Below are 23,788 nucleotides of genomic sequence, written 5' to 3'. Positions count from 1 at the left end.
TTATAAGAGTTGCAGTTGTTCATAACAGACATAATATTTTAAAAATCACTTCGCCTTTAACTATAAATCATCTTCCTGTGTCCTTAATTTTTATGAGATTGCACATTTTTTTCAGTCTTGTCCTTAATTTTTATGACACTGCACATTTTTTTAGGCTATGTTGTAGTATAAAAGGACAGATTCATAGTAAGATATTCATACAGAAATATTTTTTGAATCTAGAGAATGGAGTTTCTGAAACGCAGTCTAGTTTTCGTTGTGGCTTTGGCGATGGCAACTTTGACTATCATCCAGGCTATGCCAGACCCTGATCCACAGCCCAGGTATTCGTTTGCCGATGGAAGATAAATTCTGGTATATCTTAGGTAATTGCGTAATATTTGTATTTTTTTTAGATAATTTCGTAATCTATTAAAATGTAAAAATTTTTTAATATTATCTAATGAAGTGAAACAGCTGGTAAAAAGTTAAACGCTTTGGTATAATTTACTTTTAATATTGTTTGAAATGTTCGAAGAATGAAAAATACAGGTTGTTCTTAAATTATACGAACAAAATAGAGGAGATTTGTAACCACTAAGACGAAAAACGTGTCTCATTCCACGAAGAGTGTTAGAAAAGTGTAATTTAGAAACATGTCGACAAAAATAAAATAATATCTGACATCATTTCTCTCCTTCGGGAGAAGCAGAACTTCTGCAAAACATGATCACCAAGCATTTGCTGCATACAAACTTCTAGTAAGAAAAATCAGGATCGACGATTAAGCCTCTTTTTCTCAACTCGGTTGTATACAACGTCGGGTGAAGCAGGCGTTATTTTTTAAAGCACTACAGCCAAACTACAGTAAACACATAGGCGAAAGGGAACTTCAGGAAAGCCATGGATTTATACAGGGTATTAGTATATATTTCAATTAGTATATGTTAGTACGTCCACGTGTTTCAAGATGCGAAGTTCAAATTAGATATTTATTTAACTTGCTATTCTCCTGGCAATCGATGTATACATTTCTCGACATTACTTGATTTCCCAAAAATTTGTAATTTGTCCCCTATTTTGTTTCTGTCTTTAAAAGTTCGAATTTGAATAATGGAGATTATGACCACACCGTTAAGTGTAGTAAGAAATTTTTTATTAAGGTATTACTTAGGAAGTAAAATTTATAGCAATATCATGTGGAAGATAAAAGAACACAAAGCAGCTTTCATTTTACGTGAGCAAAATACTTGTACTTATTAGAGAAGAAGAATGAAGCTTGCTAAAAACGCATAGATACTCTTTACGAATTAAACATCTGAAGCTATTGTTAAACTCTAACAAATAAAAATATTATTAATATTTTGTTAAATATCATATCATATTTTTATTATCAGTAATACTGAATATAAAAGAAAGCAAAATTGAAAAATTATTTAACTAATAGACATATTTAACATTGAATTAGTATGCAATTTTTTTTATACTTGAATTTTACAAACGCAAATTATTTACAAATATGAAATTTTTCATGCACACAGGAATACGAAACCACATCCAATGGAAACGTTTTTCTGAAGTTAATAAATCTTACACAGAATTATGTTAAAAATAATTTCTTTTGGTAAATTTGTTTAAACAAGCTCAAGTTTTGCCTGTGATCTTCATTTCATACTCCAGTGGTCGTTTGTTGTATAAACATTAAAAGTCATAAATTATCAAGCTAAGGATTTCAAAATCTATGTCTGCCTCCCTGAAATTTCACTTTTCATTCTACACTTACTCGAATTCCAACATACAACTTGGTCACTTCATTATTATAATTATTCGTACTTTAGTTTATTTGTATTAATTACTTAATTTTTTGTTTACAGGATTTAGGAAGATTTGAGAGAAGACGTCTGAATATGACTGTTTCGCTTCAATGAAACGTATTAGCAGAGATAAAGGAAAAGTGTTAAAATCTGTGGCAATTATTATTCAGTATAATGTTAATCAAAATTTTAAAATGTGTTTTCTCTTTGACAAATATTTCCAAAATGTACATGAAATGACTCTACAATGATAAAGGAGAAGTTCCAGAATCTTTGAAAATTTGGTATTCCATCTCATTTTAACAGAAATTATAATAAATAATAATAAAAAATTTCGTTTATTCCTATATATATATATATATATATATATATACAATAATATAACCTCACTCTATCACAATTTCAATCATTTTTACCCACATGTATTTTTTGCGGCATTTTGACCCAGAATTAAATTCGATTTAAATATAATTATTTTGTTGTATGTGATATTTCCTCGAACTATCTTTTTACTGCATTAATTATTTGTAAATCTTGATGCTATTGCATTTGCCATACTGATCATTTGACAAAAACATTAAACGATGTATATTTTAACGAATTTGGAATAGAAAACTTTTTTAAACTTGAAATTCAGCAGCATAAATATTTTATTCAAATATATGTTCAAATGGCAATTTTTTACTACTGCTGTTTGCGAAATGTTTGTGACTCAAATAGTTTGAAATATAATAACCAATCTTCTAAAAAAGTTATGTTTTGTTCCAAAATGAATTATTAAACGTGTTTTAACAAATATTGTAAAGCCCTTGGGTATAATCTTCCATTTTGAGCAATCACTTGACTAGGAAATTAACGGCAGTGCATTATTTTAACAACCATATGCGCATTGTTACAATAAACATTGTAACATCAATATAAAACGTTTGAGAAATTCCATTGGGAGAAAATGTGTTATCATAAACTTCTTTTATTACCTTTCATTATTTTTCATTTCATTAAATTTGCCAATATTTTAATAGACCAATATAAACAATCATTTAAATAGTATTTTAAAAGTTAATACAGAGTTAAAGATGTACACTGAGGAAAAAAATGGGACAGTTCGATATCTTCCGTTCTACTAGGCCGTTTGACGAAATTCAAATTGCGTTTTTCATGACTTGAAAGCGCGACTTAGAATATATTTTAGATTTATATATAGATTGCTCTAACATAGGTATTTTCATACAAAATCTGAATTTTTCTGAAATAACAAGCCAATTTTTTTCCCATATTTCGATTCTACCCTTCGAATCATGCCAAAATTTTAAATGTTGTAAAATTTGGTGCGAAATTTACGGAGAAATTCAAAAATTTATCTTGGCGCAATTTTTTCAGGTTGCGACAAGACTAGAAAACTTCTTAACTTGGCGATCTTCTTAATATATGGCAACTTATTTTCCTTTCCCTTCCATTGTGCAGGAGAGGAAAAACAAAACCAATCGTTCCTATCTTTTTACATTGTGCATGAGAGGCAAAAACGTGACATCGTTTCTGCTTTCAAATAATTTTAACAAAGTGCCTAAACCACATTTTCGTTATTATCGCTTATAATAAATACGCCAAATTTCAAAGCGCACCGAAATGTAAATTCACGTACATCTTAGGAAATTATCTTAGGATAATCTAATAATCATCTTAGGAAATCTAATAATCATCTTAGGAAATATCTTAGGAAAATCATCTTATATATTAGAAATATATCTAATTTAAGATGATGGCAAAAATGTTATAGATTATAGTACAAAGTTTTTTTTTGGAAAAATTTATTAAAATTATTTAAAAATACAAATTAAAAAAAAAGCATAAAAAAAGGGCAAATTTTATTTGGAATGAACCTAAGTTTCAAAATGTGAAAGGAAGAATCAAATAAATTTATTAAAAACAGATATATTAATAAATATATACGAAACTCAGTTAACATTGAGGAGCTAAAATAATGAGAACTAATTTTTTAAAAACTACGGAGCGATTTCTACCAAATTTGGCAGTTTGACGTAATTTGAGTCCCAGAATCGAAATATGAAAAAACATTGGCATGTCACTTCAGAAAAAGTCTGATTTTGTGTCAAAATGCCTATATTATAACAATGCTATACATAAATCTAATACATATCCTAAGTCGCGCTTTCGAGACTTGAAAAACGCAAGTTGAATTTTGTCATTCGGCCCAGTAGAAAGGGAGATATAGTACTGTCCCATTTTTTTTCGCAGTGTACCAGAGAAATAGTGTTCTCACGTACTACTTTCTGTACTTATGTATTATCTCGCAGTACTTATGTACTTATTCTTATTATGTATCTTATTAGAAATAGCCAAAGCTTTAGAATACACCAAACTCTGTTAATCATAAGCTTAACAATTACTCAGACAACTATGGGCGCATGACAAATATTAAGTTTCGAACATCGACACTTTCGTATGCGTTCTTTTCCTTTTCTTTTCTTTTCTTTTTTTTTTTTTTTTTTTTTAATTTTTTTTAAGTCTAATTCCAATGGCATTTATAAAAAGGTTAGGATTTCTTTTTGTCTTAAACTCGATTTTAAAATTTGTATTTGTAGGATATTCTTACAACAGAAGAAAGAGGGATAAAATTTCTTCAGGCATACATTACTTTGTAGCAAAATCGCTTAAGGAATAATGCTTCGAATTGTCACTACGAAATTTCAACTACCAAATTCACCAAATTGAGTCAAAGTTGTTCAGATAATACGTTAAGTACCCTTCTTTCAATTTCCTCTAATTTTTGCAGGTTTATGATGCAAAAATATATGAATTAAGAAATAGATACATTTATTTTGATAGCATAATTCATTAGAGCTGACGCATAACAAGTATAAGAGAAATTCTTAGAAAATTAACACTGAGATATTTTTCAAGTAAGTAAAGGATGAGTTTCACAACATTAATGTTTAGGAGCCTCTTGTTTTTATGTTGTAGAATATAACAAAAATCTATAAGGTAAAATTTAAATTTTTTTTTAAAATGGTCGAAATGACATTTTAATTAATGCCGTAAATTATTTTAATTTAAATGGCTGTTAGATTGCTAAATGCACTTTTAACAATTCTCTAGCGGTGTTGGAATGAAAATGTTCCATAAATATATTATGCATTTATTATTAATGGATTACTGCAAAGAATGAGAAGGTTATATCTTTCAGGAAATGGGCATTTTTGTAGAAAATGTTTAAGGGTAAACTGGATTGTAGTTTTGTATTATACTTAAAGAAAATCGTGAAAATGGCCATCGAAACTCGGGATTGGCCCAGATACAAGTCTAAATCGAACACAAGTGTTTAACTTTCTAATCTACTGGGCTACAGGTGCGCTTAAATCACGAAAATTAAGTTTAAATTTTGAAGAAAAGGATTTTTTAGGTTCATGCAGTCTCGAAAACCAAGGACTTTAAAAGTACATAGCTACAGCAGATTTCTCACAAAAATGGAAGTTAAAATGGTATGGAAGTAAGAAACAAACATTTTTCTTGAAATATTACGGAAGGAGTATTTTGCCGCATAAACTAAATACAGCTTCATAAAAAAAGAAATGAAAATTTTGAATATTCACAAAAAATTGCAATCTAAAAATTCAACTTTTATAACAGAGTTTTAAAATTTGATTCGTAAAGGCTAAATTAAGTATAGCTAAGGAATTTTGAAGCGTTACGTCAAATCTGTAGTAAATTTGCACAATTCAATCCCCCTTTGAATTACAAAACAATCCTTGATGCTTCAGTAAAATCCTGAAGCTATAAATTAGTTCAATACCGAAAAAATGTGCATGCAGAGATTTCTTTTCACTAAATCTTTCAGGATTATGTCCGATAGACAGTAAAGATATAAGATAACAGAATGTTAAATACAGTCTTGATTTAAAGTCTGTTTGTAATGAGATCTCAAAAAATATAGGCACAAACCTTTCATTACAGAATCAAAAACCTGGTTCATTTCTGTCAAACCTATATAAAATATTTAAGATATTCTAAAAACCATTCCGTTTTGAATAGGTTTAGCATAGCACTTCTTATTACTAGCTGGAAAGGTGAAGGAAGTAAACATTTAATTGCTCTTTGGAAATCTGAACACGTGCAAAAGATGCCCATTCCAAAAACAACCTCATAAAGTCTACGGCAGACAGCTTGTCCTCTTTTCTTCGAAATTCTATAATGAGATGTGTATGCATTTCAGAAACATGAAATGCAATAGAGGTATAAAGTGTTTAAGTATAAGGTGTAAAGGAGATAGCGAGCTTTATTCGGAAAAGTATATACAAATGACTAAGAAAATCAGTTTAATCTTTTAAAGAGAGTTAAAAAGCAAACATAAACAAAAGCGATAAAATATGCGGAAAACTTGAAAACTCGTTAAACAATTAAGACATGATTAATGGCTTGGAAAAGTATAAGCCAAAATTATAAGCGAAATATATATAAAACAAAGATGAGAAAATTGAAGTCACAGTTCGATAGAAGGTGGAACACATCTGGTCTAATGAATGAGTCATCCTCTAGACTTTGATATTCGAAATTATGATAATTAAGACCATGTAGTTATTAGCTTTTCTGAAACGTTTTCGCATTCTTTCTGTTTATCTGGTCACAAATTTCTACAAATATAATAATAAATAAATAATAAATAATGCCTTATTTTTGACAAATAATGCCTTATTTTTGATAAATAATGCCTTATTTTTGACGAAACATGAATGCATTGGTTATTTTTCTCGAAACATTATTCTGTAGGATTTCAACCTCAAAGCTCACGCATTGTAACCACAAACCATTTTAAAGATATGTAGGTAATTTACAGCATGATGATACTTGCATAAATACTGTTCTTACACGAAAATTTAATTCGAGAGCTGTTATTTAGTAAGAAGTTTAAAGCGAAAGACATTCCGTAACTTAAACTTGCTGAAATGTAAGGTAGGTTAAGTTAACTGATTAAGGTAAAGCGACTCAAGGGCTATTTTCCAATGGAGAGGAAAACCTTCCTGGAGGACTTTTAAGGGAAACTGTCTCGAATCCACGTGACAAAGGAAAAATCATACAGCCAGCCCATTTTCCTGGATTTGAGCCCAGGATAGGTCCAACTACCAGTATTCAGCGGTCTTAAACATTCCGACATTGGTTGTCCGAGACAACAGAAATAATTCATCAAACGAGCTTTTGATGCCAGACGTAAATAAGGTTAATAACTCACAGATAAGAAATGTGCGAAATTTCGCTATTAGGTCAGAATATCTTTCTACTTGTGGCGTAATCTTCAGTTACAAAGTCCTTTCTGTGTTTCAGTAGTAGAAAAATATATTTTTTTATTATTTTTTATTGGGTTCTCCGCCCTTAGGCACTAACGTAAAGGGAGGGATGACCCGTGGAGGTCTTTTTAAGGGAAACTAGCTCGTATCCATGTTACGCATGGGGAAAACCACGAAAAACGCCCATGCAGCTAGCCCGTTCGCCGGGACTCGACCCCCGAACCGAGCTACCAGTGTTCAGCGGCTTTTACCGCTCGCCGCTAGTGGGCTAGAATTTCATTTGGTGAATTTTTTAGAGAAAGCTTTTATTACGGATGATTAAAAAAGTAAATTGGCACTTGAACCATGCATAGATACTTATGAGAAAAAGCAAGCGAGTTACCACATTTGACACCTCGATTAAGATTAGTGCTCCGTTATCTAAAAAGTACCGATATTTGTAAATATTATAAAATGGGAATTTTTAAATACATAAGGATTTCTATGAAACAAATGATTTTATTTACGTCCAAAGAAATGGAAATAATTCAAGGTGAAAATAATTAAAATCCGTGTAAATTCAATATGCGTATCCCTGGAATCTAAGTATTTATGACATTTTTCTAAACTTACTTGTCACACTGACTTTCATTATTCAGTCATATCGTCCTTTTATGCTCGTGCTTCAAATCGTGGTGACAGATTTGTGTGGCATTTTTAGATATGTAAAATGAATACGAGTCAGTTTCTCTTATGGCTTTTTTCCCTAAATCTCACGATCGGTTAAGACCGCTGAATCTTGAGTGTTCGACTCGCTTTCGAGACCAGAAGAATGGGCTGGCTGCATAATTTCGTAGTTTATTCCACGTGTAACTTGAATTTGAGCCTCTTTCGTTTTGAATGTCCTCCACGAAAACATCCATCCCCTTAAGCAGATAGCCCATGTGAGCTTTACAGCATTCAGTTAACCTATCTAACAAAACGCTAAGTCTTATGCTGCCTGACTTGCTTTCCTTGACGAAGTCAGCTAAGCTAAATAAAAATATTTTTCTGTAAAGATTTAAAGCACATTACTATCTTTGGTAGTTTTATTATATTTTTTAGATGGGATATATAATGTTTAAATCTGAGAGATGACATATCGCGAGAATCTCGCTTAAGGGTTTACAATATAATTTAACACAAATTACGAAACATGTATTTTTAAAAATTTTATTTTATTTTTCTCCAATTTTTTTACAGTTGTTAAATTTAAGATCTTATTTTAAGAATTACCGTCAATAGATGCAAGTACATAGTTCAAAACACGATTAAATGCCAAATAAAACGATTTGTAATTACTAAATCTGTCCTTATGACCCTGAATTTGGAAAATAGTTTCTCCAAATTTTCATGAAATCCTATTTTTCAAAGGCCTGCTTAATACAAAACACACGAAGCTATTAGCTTTGTTTCATACGATTTTATCTTCTGTTCTTTGAATAGAACAATGTAACTTAAAAGGAAAATTTTAGTATTTTAACACATTGCAACTTAAAAGGAAATTTATAGTATGTATTATCAACGATGTTTGATGTAATACGGTTAATTCTTCCTGTAAGATGCATAACGAGAAAGGTTTTGGAATTGTTTTCTACTAAGCTTTAATGAAGAGAACGCTAAACGACTCAAAAATAATCATTTTAGACAACAAACAATTTATTATACACTTCGAGTAAAAATGAAGATTCATTAAGTTACATTTAAAAATAAATTGGTTCATCGAAGAACACAAAAAATATTGACGTAATAATTTTTTTCACCCTACTCATAGAATGAAACGAATGTGAAAGTAATACTAGTTAACTTCCAAAAGATATATTTCGCCGTGCAAAGTCTTGTTACAGAACGTATGAGCACAGGTAGTATTAACCTATAATAAAATAATTTTTAAATAATTTGCAGCAACTGAATTTACTACCTTCAGCTCCCTTTACTGTATGATCGAGACAAATGTCTTCTCTGAATTTAAAATTTCCTCTCTGATGATACTTTTGCTTCTTTTTAAAGCACCTCAATATCTGCATTTTATAAGATAGAAGAAAGAAATTAAATTTAGACAGAACCTGTTAATTTAAATTTTGTTTTCGCAACTAACTTCAATATAAGGTTTCCATCACAAAAATCTTCATTCAAACATATCCGAAAATATTCAGTATCTGCTCTGAATAAGAAATAGAACTAAAAACCGTGTAATAATTTAAGCTGCTAGATTGGTAGATGTACACTACTCAAAAAAAAAAAAAATGGGACAGTCCTATATCTCCCGATCTACTGGGCTGATTGACAAAATTCAAATTGCGTTCTTCATGTCTCGAAAGCGCGACTTAGGATATATATTAGATTTATATATAGCACTATTCTAACATAGGTATTTTGACACAAAATCGGACTTTTTCTGGAATAACATACCAATTTTTTTACATATTTCGATTCTACGACTCAAATTACGCCTAAATATGAAATTTTGTAAAATTTGGAGCAAAATTTACGGAGAAATTCACAAATTTATGTTGGCACTTTTTTGTCAGTTTGCGCCAAGAATACTTTACTTGGCGAACTTCTTAATATATGGCAACCTAGTTTCCTTTCCCGTGAGAAGAAAAAAAGTCACCATCGTTCCTTTTTTCCAAATAATATTCTTTATATTATATTTTTAATTATAACTTATTATTTTAAGTAATTTTTTCTTTTTCGAATTTCATTTTAATTACTAATTCAAAAGTCAAACAACAAAAATCAGCGTTATATTCACAAAATTTTCACAGGACTAGTTTCGATGGTTTTACCGAACCATCATCTTCAGCTGCAAAACCGCAAATGAACAAGATAGGAAATAATGATTAGATAAGATAAGAAAGCCTGGACAAGAATAAGCAAGTGGCGCCATCTGTTGGCGAAACCAGAACTAAAACATAATTTCTTTAAAAGCCGAAGGCAAATTTGGATTGGAATTAGGATCGTTAACTAGAACAGAAAGATTTTTATGAATGTGAAATGCCTCTAGAAAATCCAGTTCTCCAATGGAAGATGTTTTTTGAATAATTTTGGCAGCAGAAAAATTGAAAGTGTGATTTTCGGACCAACAATGTTGAGCAACAGAAGACTTCTGTGTTTCCTTTTTTCTAACATATGCCTCATGTTCTTTGACGCGAAATTTTAAGGCTCTCTTAGTTTGACCAATGTAAATTAAACCACACTGGCAAGGAATCCTATAAATACCCCAGGAATTCATATCCGGAATGGGGTCCTTGAGTATAGAAGTTGGAATTTTATTGATGGGAGAATAAACAACCCGAAAGTTAAATTTCTGCAAAATATGTGCAACTTTATAGCTAATTGATGGAAAGAAGGGAATGACAACAGAATTTTTATAATCTCCTAAAATAAGAGTGTGGCTTTTAGTGTGTTGAGATGACAATTTTTTAACTGCTTGATTAATAATGTTGGGTGAAAAGCCCCTGTCAATAGCTATTGCTTTTAAATAATTTAGTTCTTCATCAAGGGCTAGTTTGGAGGAGCAAACTTGAAGAGCACGGAAAACATAGGAATAAAATGAAGCTAACTTTTGTTTAGTCGGATGACATGATTTAAAGTGTGGTGGAAGGCAAACCGATGAAGGTTTATGGTAAACTGTAGTACTGAAGTTGGATGTGTTACGTGTGACCAGAATATCGAGAAACGGAAGAGAATTGCAAGTCTCAAGTTCAAAAGTGAACTGAATAGCAGGATCAATAGAATTCATTGTTGAAAGAACATGTAAACATCAAGCCAATAGTTAACCATTGTAAACATCAAGCCAATAGTTAACCATTGTAAACATCAAGCCAATAGTTAATATTTCTAATGTTAGTCTTTCAGAAGAACAAGAGAGAATTCTAAAATATAATTTTAACTTCTCACAAACCTGTAAACCCTCGATTCCAAAGATTTTGGCTCCTATCGAAAAAGCTTTCAAGTTCAGTAAAGTTTCAGATTCACAGAAAGAAATGATTAGGCATCTTATCGCTCATAATGTGAAATTCAATAATAAACCTTTGAAACCAAATCTAACTGCGAGAGAAAGAGCTACAATGCGCGAAATTCATTCTAACCCGGATATTATCATTTCAAAGGCCGACAAAGGTGGCCAGATAGTCGTCATGCATAAGAACACTTACATCGATGGTGTCACTAAACTCTTAAACGAAGGACCATATAATCCGATCCCTAAAGATCCTTCACCTTCGGACTTATCCAAAATAAAAACTGCGATCAAATCTTCGCAAATCATTTCAAGCAACTGAAAACATTCGCTTATCCCATCTGTTGCGAATTGTGCCAGATTATATGCTCTTCCCAAAATTCATAAAAGTGGTATTCCTTTCCGCCCTATTGTATCAAATTTAGGTACTGCCTCGTATCCATTAGCTAAATATTTAGTTCCTAGATTTTCCACTCTATTAGACAATAACATTTACACCATAAAAAATTCAATAGAGTTTGTAAAAAAGGTTAAAAACATTTCTCCTAGTAATTTACTCATGGTTTCTTTTGATGTAAAATCATTATTCACCAATGTCCCAGTGGAGGGTGCATTAAGATGTCTAGAAACCAGACTTCGCGAATTTCATTTCTCTTGCATCGAAATTGATGAGCTAATTTCTCTCGCTCAACTCTGTTTGAAACAAACACATTTTGTTTTCCAAAATAAATATTACAAGCAAACTGAGGGATTAGCCATGGGAAGCCCCCTCAGTCCCATCCTGGCTGATATCTACATGCATTATTATGAATCAAAATTGTTTGAAACTTTAAACTTCCCGGCATGGTTCCGCTACGTAGACGATACTTTTACCCTGTTTGAAGGTAATAAAGATGATTTAAATAAAGTTCTTTCAACAATGAATTCTATTGATCCTGCTATTCAGTTCACTTTTGAACTTGAGACTTGCAATTCTCTTCCGTTTCTCGATATTCTGGTCACACGTAACACATCCAACTTCAGTACTACAGTTTACCGTAAACCTTCATCGGTTTGCCTTCCACCACACTTTAAATCATGTCATCCGACTAAACAAAAGTTAGCTTCATTTTATTCCTATGTTTTCCGTGCTCTTCAAGTTTGCTCCTCCAAACTAGCCCTTGATGAAGAACTAAATTATTTAAAAGCAATAGCTATTGACAGGGGCTTTTCACCCAACATTATTAATCAAGCAGTTAAAAAATTGTCATCTCAACACACTAAAAGCCACACTCTTATTTTAGGAGATTATAAAAATTCTGTTGTCATTCCCTTCTTTCCATCAATTAGCTATAAAGTTGCACATATTTTGCAGAAATTTAACTTTCGGGTTGTTTATTCTCCCATCAATAAAATTCCAACTTCTATACTCAAGGACCCCATTCCGGATATGAATTCCTGGGGTATTTATAGGATTCCTTGCCAGTGTGGTTTAATTTACATTGGTCAAACTAAGAGAGCCTTAAAATTTCGCGTCAAAGAACATGAGGCATATGTTAGAAAAAAGGAAACACAGAAGTCTTCTGTTGCTCAACATTGTTGGTCCGAAAATCACACTTTCAATTTTTCTGCTGCCAAAATTATTCAAAAAACATCTTCCATTGGAGAACTGGATTTTCTAGAGGCATTTCACATTCATAAAAATCTTTCTGTTCTAGTTAACGATCCTAATTCCAATCCAAATTTGCCTTCGGCTTTTAGAGAAATTATGTTTTAGTTCTGGTTTCGCCAACAGATGGCGCCACTTGCTTATTCTTGTCCAGGCTTTCTTATCTTATCTAATCATTATTTCCTATCTTGTTCATTTGCGGTTTTGCAGCTGAAGATGATGGTTCGGTAAAACCATCGAAACTAGTCCTGTGAAAATTTTGTGAATATAACGCTGATTTTTGTTGTTTGACTTCTGAATTAGTATTTATTCGGCGTGTTATTGTGTCTTCATTTTAATTGTTTAAGTTGCACTTTTTTTTTTTTTTTTCCCCGAATAACTGTTTTAAAAATTTCTATTTACCTATTCGAACTGCGTAAATAAAGGTGCAGCGTTTATTATTTTTTTTTTTTCAAATAGTTTTCTTTATATATATTTTTCGTCATAGTTATTATTTTAGGTCATTTTTAAATTTTTATACTTTTATTTTAATTTATTTTAATTGTTTGTGTTGCATTGTCTCTTCATATAATTCTTTTAAAATTTTATATTTATTCCTTTGAACTGAGCATTTTAAATATATTTATTAATATAAATTTTGCAGAATTTGATTTTATTTATTTGAACTGCGTTTCTTTCGGAGGAATACTTTGTAACCCAGACTACGATGCGTTTGAAAACTGCATACTATATTAAAAGAGAAAATAGAGTAAAGCACAGTTTTACACGCCTTTCAATGTTCCGTTCAGAAAAAATATATTTAAATAAGAGAGATGTATAACCGATATTTTAACTTAGGATGACTTGCATACACTGCTTTAAGCTGTTTTATCATTGTGCCCATTGCTTTACACAGTTTTATCCTACATTTGGTTTCTTAAAATGTTATTCATATTTTAGTCAAATATTTTATTTTTGAAATCGCAAGAATCAAATATCATAAGATTGAAAAGTTTTAAATTTAAAAAAATACGAATACTAAATTTTACGAAAAAATTTATTTTTCTTCTCTTTTTCTTTAAGCATTCTGAAAGTATATTGAAAAGTATCCAACTTTTCGAAACATTTTGGTATTTCTGACAATCATTTTAAATAAAGTTATCGCCTTCCATTTCATAAAGGCCCACAAACGGCCGAGCGGTAAAGTTGCTGAACACTGGTAGTTAACTCCGGAGTTCGAACCCCGGTAAATGGGCTGGTTGCATGGGCATTTTCGTGGATTTTCTCATGTGTACCGCGTATGACAGCTGGTTTCCCTTAGAAAGTTTTTCAAGAAGTATTTCGTCAGAGCCTTTATCAGTCTTTAGAGGCTAAACATTTTGAAGGTATGAGATGAAAGGAAAGACTGGTTTCATCAAAAGGTTTCGGTTTATTTTATTATGACAAAGCACACTAGGGCTATCTGCCTAAAGGGAGAGATGCTTTCCTGGAGGACTTTCTAAGAGAAACTGCCTCGCATACACGTTACACATGGGGTAAACCGCGAAAACGCACATGCAGCCAGCCGGTTCGCGGGATTCGAACCTCGGAACGAACTACCAGTGTTCAGCGACTTTACCGCTCGGCCGCTTTTTCATCAGGAAGGGAAAAAAAACATCTTTAAGTGACATCCACATACATCACTGGATAAACTCCTGAATCTTCAAATAATTCGACTGAGGAAATCATGGGATTCAACATTTATGATACGATATGATGTTCTATAACGTAATTTACACAACCATATAGTTTAAAACCAGTCGCTCTTCACTTAAATCTGCAATGATATTGTTTTGTCTTTTCTGTTAACACAAGCTCAATTGATGGTATTTGCTGGTGTACTCGACCAAGTGTTTTCTCTTTGAACACCTAAATTCCTTGAAGTATCCTGAAAGTATATTCGAAAGCGTCCAACTTTTTGAACATCTTGGTATTTCGGACAGCCAAATTTCCCTGCAAATTTTTGCTTACTTTTCTCCCTAATTTTCTTCTTTCCTTCTACAGTTATTTTCAGTGCTCACACAAGAAAATTAAGATTTTTCGACTGCTAGACTTCCATCTTTTTTGCATTCTTGTCAATTTTTTAAAATATCAATTATATGAATTGCGTTTCAGCTAAAGACAGCTTTTCATTTTCTAGTCATTTTAGCTATAAATAAAGTTTAAAGCGAAGTCCAAAGGATAAATATTTTAATTAAAAGATTTTTGCTAAATGACAAAGAAATAAAACAGTCCAGCAGGCTTTATTCTGTACCACCGAGTAACCCGATTCTTATATCGGCTGAAACAATCTAAATAATACTAAAGATCATGTTTTTTTTATACAGTCTATAACGCGAGAGAAAAATTAGCTTCTTAAAACATTCTTTCTAAGAGGATTAATATAAAAGATTATAATTATATATATATTTTTAAAGCTGGGACTTGAACCAAACTGTCAAACTTTTAAAGTTTAATTTACATGGTGGTTATAATTAAAGTTTCAATTTGAAATGGTCATAAAAGGAAAACTACCGGACCAAATGTTATCAAACTTGGGAATCGTGTAAAGGAGGTTATGAGAATTTATTTTCGGCGGAAAAAAAAGAGTTCAAAAACTCACCATCAGGGGAAAAATGGCGCTGTGTACAATATTGTTAAATGAAATAAGACACGAAAACATCTGTTTAAAATGTGTTTAATATTTTCCGAAACGTGTTACAAAGCATGTTCAATGTAGCGTCCAGCATTTTCCGAAAGCAAGTTAAATCATGTTACTGCATTCTCAACAGCAGCTCTTAGCATATCAGGTTTGGTTTTGGTTTGGTTTATTAGATTACGGCAAAACACTCGAGGGCTATCTGCCTTAAGGGAGGGATGTTTTCGTGGAGGACTTTTTAAGGGAAACTGGCTCGTATACACGTTACACATAGCATATCAGGAGGAATGTTATCAGTGTATCACATTTTTCATTTCTGCCAAATTCTTTAGATTATCACCATAAACAGTGCTTTTGAGATAACCTCATAGACAAAAGTCACAGAGGTTGAGGTCTGGTGGGAAGAGGGGAATTGTCGATCTATAAGACGTTCATTCGTGAAATGTTGCCTAAGTAACTATGCGACACTCTTGAGGTGGTGCCCAGCCCTGCATAAAAATCGTAGTATCTAAAATGCCACGTTACTGCAGTTCATGTATCACGAAACATTTTAATATTGACTCTAAGTGAGCTGCAATCGCAGTGGTCCAGCTGTCGACTGCTCTTCAGAAAAAAATGGTTCTGTTATAAAACTAGCTGTCATTCAACAGTAAACGGTGTGAAATGACTGTTATGCAATCGAATACAGTAGGAGAATGCAATGGAACTAGATAGATAACATGAGAGATTTCTTTGGCCCAAATCGATTCAAAGCGTTTTGAATCAGTATCTTCATGTTTTAGTGCCGAATTCAGGCTTAAAAAATTACAAATTAGCGATCTGTAAGAAAACGATTTCCAGATTGTACGCACTTGTTGGAGTGATTTGCGATCTCACATTTTCTAATCGCTAATTCGTGGTTTTCACGGACGAAATTCTCACTTACAGGGATGGCGCACTCAACGTTTATCGAATTTAATGCCTTTAAATGGTAATTTGCTTACTTCAAAGTTTCTTAAGGGTATATATACAACATATTAAACCCGTGTAACAAAAGGTTAAGTTAGATTCCGACCCATATTTCGTTTAACAATATTGTATACAGCGCCATTTCCCCCCTGGTGGTGAGGTTTGGAACTTCCTTTTTTTCCCGGAAAATAAATTCCTATGACCTCCTTTACACGATTACCAAGCTTGATAACATTTGATCCAGTAGTTTTCGTTTTATGACCGTTTCAATGTGGAACTTTAATTATAACCACTCCGTATATTATTAAATTTTCATTTGAAGCTATGCGTTATATGTATACCATACGTAAATTTTTCGCTTTTATGGAAAAATAAAGAATCGAAGCAAATATACTTAAGATAATGGACCAAAACTGAAAAAATTTCCCCTTCCTTCGAAAATAAAATTTTGAAATTCGACCTTGAATTTATTGGGTTATCGAAATATTTAATTTGACTTATCTTCTAAGTCTTAGTTCCGACAAGAATTCCGTCAAAAATTCCGAATCACTTAAGCTGAAGTAAAAGATTTAGTATATATTCACTGTATGTTAGTAAAGTAATCAGAGTGTAATAAAAATAGATAGAGATTTGTTTTTGACATGCCTCTAAAAGTAGATGTCATACTCCTTTTGTCTCTTCAATATCAAAAAACTTTCCTTTGAGAGGCAACTTTAGTTTGGGGGAAAGAAAAAAATCACAAGAAGACAAATTTGAAAAACATGCAGGAAGATTGAGTACACATACTTATTTTCGGAACACAAGCGGTTCTCCGACTGGTTATTGAATAATGAAAAGATGCATTATCATGCAATACAAAACATTTGGAATACGTTGTCTGACTGAAAACGTAAGATTAAAAGTCATCTGCTTAATTCACAGCCATTTACAAGTCAACTATTGGAGCAATTGCAGAATCGTTTTGATCCTGAGCTTCTAAAACAAACCTTATATCACTGGATTTAAACACTTCTTTAATCTTCTGAGAACGTTCCTGCTTTAGCTCATATTCCAAGAATATTAAGTGAATACAATTGTTGCAAAAGAAATTGAATATTCATTTGCACTACGGCTTGGTAGTTTATTAACGAGTTAACAAAACTTAAATTCTGCTTTTTGTGTCTAAGTATACAACAATATTTTAAATATTTACAAATAAAATATTAAATTGGAGATTTAATTGGAGCCTCACCAATTGCCTAGCATTTGAAGATTGTTAAATACTAATTGTTTGTTGCGAAGTCTAACCCAGGCTGCATGGTTGGTTTTCGTAGTTTTCTAGGTTCTCTTTACAAAGGTTCTCTATGAAAGCATCTTAACCAAATAGCTCCCATGTTTCTATGTTCAAATAACCAACTAACCTAGTTTAAGCGCGATTTCCAAATGAAGTTACTAGCAAAACCCGAATACTCATTAAAAATCATGGGGCCCACCAGCGGCCGAGCGGTAGAGTCGCTGAACACTTGTAGTTCGGTCCGAGGTTCGAATCCCGCGAACGGGCTGGCTGCATGGGTGTTTTCGTGGTTTTCCCCATGTGTAACATGTATACGAGCCAGTTTCCCTTAGAAAGTCCTCCACGAAAGGCATCCCTCCCCTTAGGCAGATAGCCCTAGTTTGCTTTGCCATAATTAAATACACACCACTACATTAAAAATCATGTAGCTTGCCAATCGGGAGTAACATGAAAGATACGGCACCAATACTTGAATTGCTGTTACGGTACGCTGTTTCTAAATTCAGATGGTCATTCCTTAATTAAATAGCCCACCAGCGGCCGAGCGGTTAAGATGCTGAGCACTGGTAGTTCGGTCTGAAGTTCGAATCCCGCGAACGGGCTGGCTGCTTGGGCGTTTTCGTGGTTTTCCCCATGTGTAACGTGTCTACGAGCCAGTTTACTTTAGAAAGTCTTCCACGAAGGCATCCCTCCATTTAGGCTTATAGCCCTCGTGTGCTTTGCCATAATTAAATAATCCAATCCAATCCTTAATTAAATATAATTGATTTGTAACTTCTACTAGAGCTGACGGTAAAAATTGAAGTGCAAATAAATAATATCGTGTGCAATCTTGATTAATATAAAATTAAAAATTTTGCATAGAAAAATATTTGCATTCAGACAAAGTTTTTTGAAATATTTGCAATTACTTTATAAGAAGGATTATTAATAACCGTAATGATTACTTATTATATTACTGATGATTAGGATTCAGTTCTTGACAATTACATTCCAAATTTGAATTTTAAGGATATAATGAAAATACGCTGCGAACAAAAATACATTTTAGGATAAAAAATGAGTTGGTTTTTATGTGTTAAAACTTCTTAAATTCATTTAATAAACATCGTATCCTCGTTGTTAATTGAATCCAGAATGTTGTGTGTCGTTTATATAATTGTTCTTACTTGTCCACAGAAGCTGCTGACTTATCCAGCCATTTTAATTTTTAATTATGGCAAAGCACACTAGGGCTGTCTGCCTAAGAGGAGGGATGCCTTCGTGGAGGACTTTCTAAGGGAAACTGGCTCGTATACACGTTACACATGGGGAAAACCACGAAAACGCCCATGCAGCCAGCCCGTTCGCGGGATTCGAACCTCGGACCGAACTACCAGTGTTCAGCGACTTTACCGCTCGGCCGCTGGTGGGCTTATCCAGCCATTAAGTAGCTGCAGATCATTTCTACATAACCATTGAACTTCCACTAATTCAGTCTCTAGAGGGTTGTATGTTTATATCATAATTTGACTTATATAAATGATTATTCTAAATCTTATGTTTCTATAAAAATATACTGTGCTTTAAAAATATGGATGGTAGTATCTGCCGCTCTTTCAGCCACTTCAAAAGCAACAGTTTGTTTAGAAATAAATTATGCAGTTAATGTCATAAAATTCAAATAAACATTAAACGAAAATTCTCAGTTTTAGACAATTGGATTTAAACGAAGTAAAGTAGCAGACGATAAAACGCCGAAGGTAAAAATTTACTCTTAGAAAAATGTACTCTTATTTTTTTAAAAAAAGGAAGAAAGAGAGAAATTTTAAAAAATTGTTAAAAATTTGAATAATATCATCTATAATTTAAAAAATAGATTTTCATATAGTATTAATAAATATTTATTACGCCTTATTGAGAGGAAAAAATCATATAATTAATTCTCCGTAAAATTTTACCTGAAATTAAAGGTTAAAAATAGCTGTGGCAATTCAGTGTAACAAAAATCCATAGACCACATTTGGCGCTATTATCGCTAAAAAAAACATGCCAAATTTCAAAACGCGAAAATATGTAAATTCGTGTATATCTTAGAAAATTTTGAATAGAAAAGTCTAATTTTTTGCAGATATGTTTAAAAATACACCTACTTTATGATGATGGTAAAAATTTTATAGGTTATAATTCAAAATTTTTTTCGAAAAATTTATAAAAATTATTTAAAAATAGAAATTTAAAAAATAAAACACAAAAAATGGGTAAATTTTATTTGGAATGAACCTAAATTTCGAAATGTGAGAGAAAAAATCAAAAAAGTTTAATAAAAAAAGAGATATTAATAAATATTTGCCAAATTCAATTAACATTGAGGAGCTAAAATTTTGAGAGCTAATATTTTAAAAACTAGTCGTGCGATTTTTACAAAACTTGGTATTCTGGCATAATTTGAGTCGTAGAATTGAAATATGGAAAAAAATTGGTATGTTATTTCAGAAAAAGTCCGATTTTGTGTCAAAATACCTATGTTAGAATAGTGCTATATATAAATCTAATATATATCCTAAGTCGCGCTTTCGAGACATGAAAAACGCAGTTTGAATTTTGTCAATCGGCCCAGTAGAACGGGAGATATAGCACTGTCCCATTTTTTTTTTTTTTTTTTTTTTTTTTTTTTTATTGAGCAGTGTACCTTCAACAGTTCTCTAGATGTACTGGAAACAAAACCTTCTACAAATACGTTATACAGTTAATGATGCAAGCCAGTGTTATTTTTTATTTAAAGAAAACACGAAAACTGTGTTTTATCTGCAATTCAGAGAAACATTCATTAAACTGGAAGAGAAACATCCCAATGTCAAATTTTAAAATAGGCAAAACGCAACATTGGTTTCGCTTAGATAAAAATAAATATAAACAAAATACAGTACTTGGATATTATCCCAACGACCGTGAAGCTGTTACTAAAACAGCCCGATTCAATATCAGTTATTGATAAGTATGATACTGCAGCACATTCATAACATCTGTACTTTCATTTGATTAACTCCGGGTGCTTCTAGATAAGCAGTCTTTTGTTTTGATGTATAGGGATACAAATTATATTATATAATATTCTGTTCTTGCATGTTGAGAAAAAATGATTAAAATTTGGAAAGCGTCTTCTACAAAACAGTAAGCTGCAGGTTATTTTCAAAATTATGGAGGAGGTACCATGGAAAATGGGTCTATTAATGAACACGATATAGTACTCAGTTGAAAATGACCGACAACACATGGAGATGGGAACAGTTATTTGCAGAATGTTTATACTCCAACATTCCAAACGTAGCTTCCGGTGTAATCGGAGGGCCTAATAAAATAGCAGACCTCAACGAAAACTTTTTAACGAAGCAGGTCGAATACTGATTGTTTAGAGAGGTGCCCGTAACTTCAGAATTCTACAGGAACGTTTGGCGCAACTTTGAAGGGGTCTATGCTAAATTTCATAGTTTGTTGTTACGCAACTTTCACGGTGACGGGGTAATATGCAAGTATCAAGGGGAAAAAACCTGTTTATTTCGAGGACAGTCAAGTGTGGATCCCTCTTTATCAAGTACAAAAACATTTTTGGCGTTAGCCCTGAAAGAAAGATTCATATATGTTTTATCGTCCTTGAAATCTATGTTTTATTGTAAATTTACGCCTTTAAACTAAAGCGTATTCTTTTATGTCCAGTTTTATATCGGAGAAGTCGGTTTGACATTTATTAAAGCCTTTTATATTTTATCATTCACTTCAACTTTTCAATTGAGATATAGAATTTCTACGCAAAATTTTATTTACGTTTCCGGTTAAGCTTTATGTATTTAAATTTTGGATTTAAATAAAAGACTCCACGAAAGGATCACCAATTAAAATAGTATATATGTATTCGTACACTTGCAGTTTGTATGTAAATTATTCAGTCAACATTCTCGTTAAAAACTCATAATACATACCTAAGCCCACAAACATTACTATAAACATGTAAACATTGTTATAAAACATGCATGTTGGAAAAACTAATAAAAATTACCAATTAAAAGCAATGAAATTCAGATGTGTCAAACACAATGCAAACATTTATTAAAGACGATTTTATAAATTTTACAACAATTAGTTTAAACTATGCAAAATAAATGAGATATTCAAATATCTGTTGAAAGTTTTTGAAATAATTGTACTTTTTTTTAATGTTAACTTTATTCTGCTAAACTGAAATAAAATTTAGAATGCCATTTACAGATGAAACTAGTTTTGGATATTTCAGATAAATAAAATTTTAACATTAGTGATAAAATTCAGAAATTTGATCTGTATCTTTTAAATTATTTGGAAATAATATGTATAAATGAACAATTTAACGTATGATACAGGTCCAGTAGTTTGGAAAATTCCTTATAACATTACGTATAATGACAACATCGGTTTTAAAAGAATGTATCAAATAAAAATCAGTTAAAAGTACGAAATTTTAAACACATTGTGCTATTAATTTTCAAAGATGTTTTAAATATTATTGAAACTGGATACACTTCACATTTAAAACTAACGAAATGTGGCATATATTTTAAACAGCATGAATTCTCTAAATTATTCCATACTGAGGAAAAACATTGAGAATATCCGTGAGCGTGAGTATCACATAAAACTTTAATATATGCTGAAAAATAATCCCTACTTTAAGAATAGAATTCTTTTAAATTTCTTAAAATAAGGAATATCTCCGAAATTCTTATGTTTGTTTCATTTATGATCATGCATTATTTCGAATCACATCAAGACCAATTCGCTGTAAAACTTTCGTTATGATTCTTCTAGCTTTATTCGAAACATGTTCTTTATCACGGTCATATAATTCCAAGGTAAATGCAAGTATATACGCAGAAAAATTGAAGAGGCCTTCGGTATCCTCGCAAAGAAATCTATCCTCCACTTTCTCAGATAATTCGTTGAACTCCAAACAGGCACAGCGCTTGCTGGTCTCCAAAGTCCCAATGTACTCGTCAATATCGCTTCGATGAACTTCCATGCGTCTCAGAATATCCATTCCTAACTCATTTTTGAAAATATTCTCCACATTTAGAGGAAATTCCGGACTTTCACCACACAATAAGGGTTCCATTTTCGGAAGATGTATACCCCTTTTCGAGAAAATAAAACGCATTAAATTATTTGCAAATAACATAGCCACGAAGAAAGTATCAGCACTGCCTCTGCTCACTGCCATTTTTTTTACAAAAGTTGAGAGAAACTTAAATGTTATAACATGAAAAGACCAAAAATCAGAATGTGCTATGAGTTTCTTTTTCCCATTCTCACAGTATTGTAAACTTTTAATACATTGATTTGGAGTGTCAAACGCTTCCAGTAATATACCGTTATAACTCTACGTCATACTATATGCCCAGAAGAAAATGTGCAAGAGTGGATTCGATTAAACTACAACACTCTTTCCCAAAGAATGGCTCATGATATACAGGTTTTGGTTTGTTATGAGAAACCTTGATTTTTTTTTCTTTTTATTTCCTTGTACGAAGTAAAGGAAGCATTTGTAATAGCGAAAAATTTCGGGATCATATTTTAGTGAAAATATACATTTGACAGTTACCGAATCCATTTGGAGGATTTTTTTTGCATGATGTCTGTACGAACTGAAAGAATAAATGACTTTTGTTTCCAAACAGAATGTAAAGTGGATATAAAATGGATTCAAAAGGATTTTTTTTTCATAAGATCTGTACGAACGTACGTTCGAATGTGTGTATCTTGCATAACTGAAAAATGTTTAGTCCCCCTTACCCAGCTTGAAAGTCATTAATCGGCCTTTATTTCCGTAATCGTTGGCCGTAGTCATTGCTCTTCCAATCAGACAAATTTTTTAAATAGTCATGTTTTGGCAATGTAAAAGTAAAAACAAAATCGGCAAATAACGACATCTAACTTTTAATGCAGTCTCTCGTTTCCTATACTTATATTGAAGTTCTATATTCGTCATGAAAAAATAAAATTGTTAGAAGTTTCACTTCCATACGACAAAAATTGGCTGTGATATTAATTTCAAAATTTTCGGTTTTTCAAGTCTTTTTTTAACTCGACTTGATGTATCGGTTAATTAAGCTAGAATAATTAGAGGGAAGAAGTTAAAATAAAATATAGCAAAAATGTGTTTAATTTAATAAGCTACA

At 31.9% G+C, this 23,788-nt stretch overlaps 1 long non-coding RNA gene across 1 annotated transcript; it reads left to right on the top strand.

The window, feature by feature from the left end:
* Positions 1-202: 202 nt before the first annotated feature.
* LOC146995887 (uncharacterized) lies at positions 203-3,383 on the top strand. The gene is made up of 2 exons (XR_015042619.1): positions 203-365; positions 1,854-3,383. It is a non-coding gene; the product is annotated as an uncharacterized LOC146995887 (long non-coding RNA).
* Positions 3,384-23,788: the final 20,405 nt, after the last annotated feature.

The sequence above is a fragment of the Stegodyphus dumicola genome, chromosome 8 (genome assembly GCF_044657685.1).
Source record: "Stegodyphus dumicola isolate Sdum_Otavi_A_Nest chromosome 8, ASM4465768v1".
Classification (NCBI taxonomy): domain Eukaryota; kingdom Metazoa; phylum Arthropoda; class Arachnida; order Araneae; family Eresidae; genus Stegodyphus; species Stegodyphus dumicola.
This window is presented reverse-complemented; position numbering and strand designations above follow the sequence as displayed.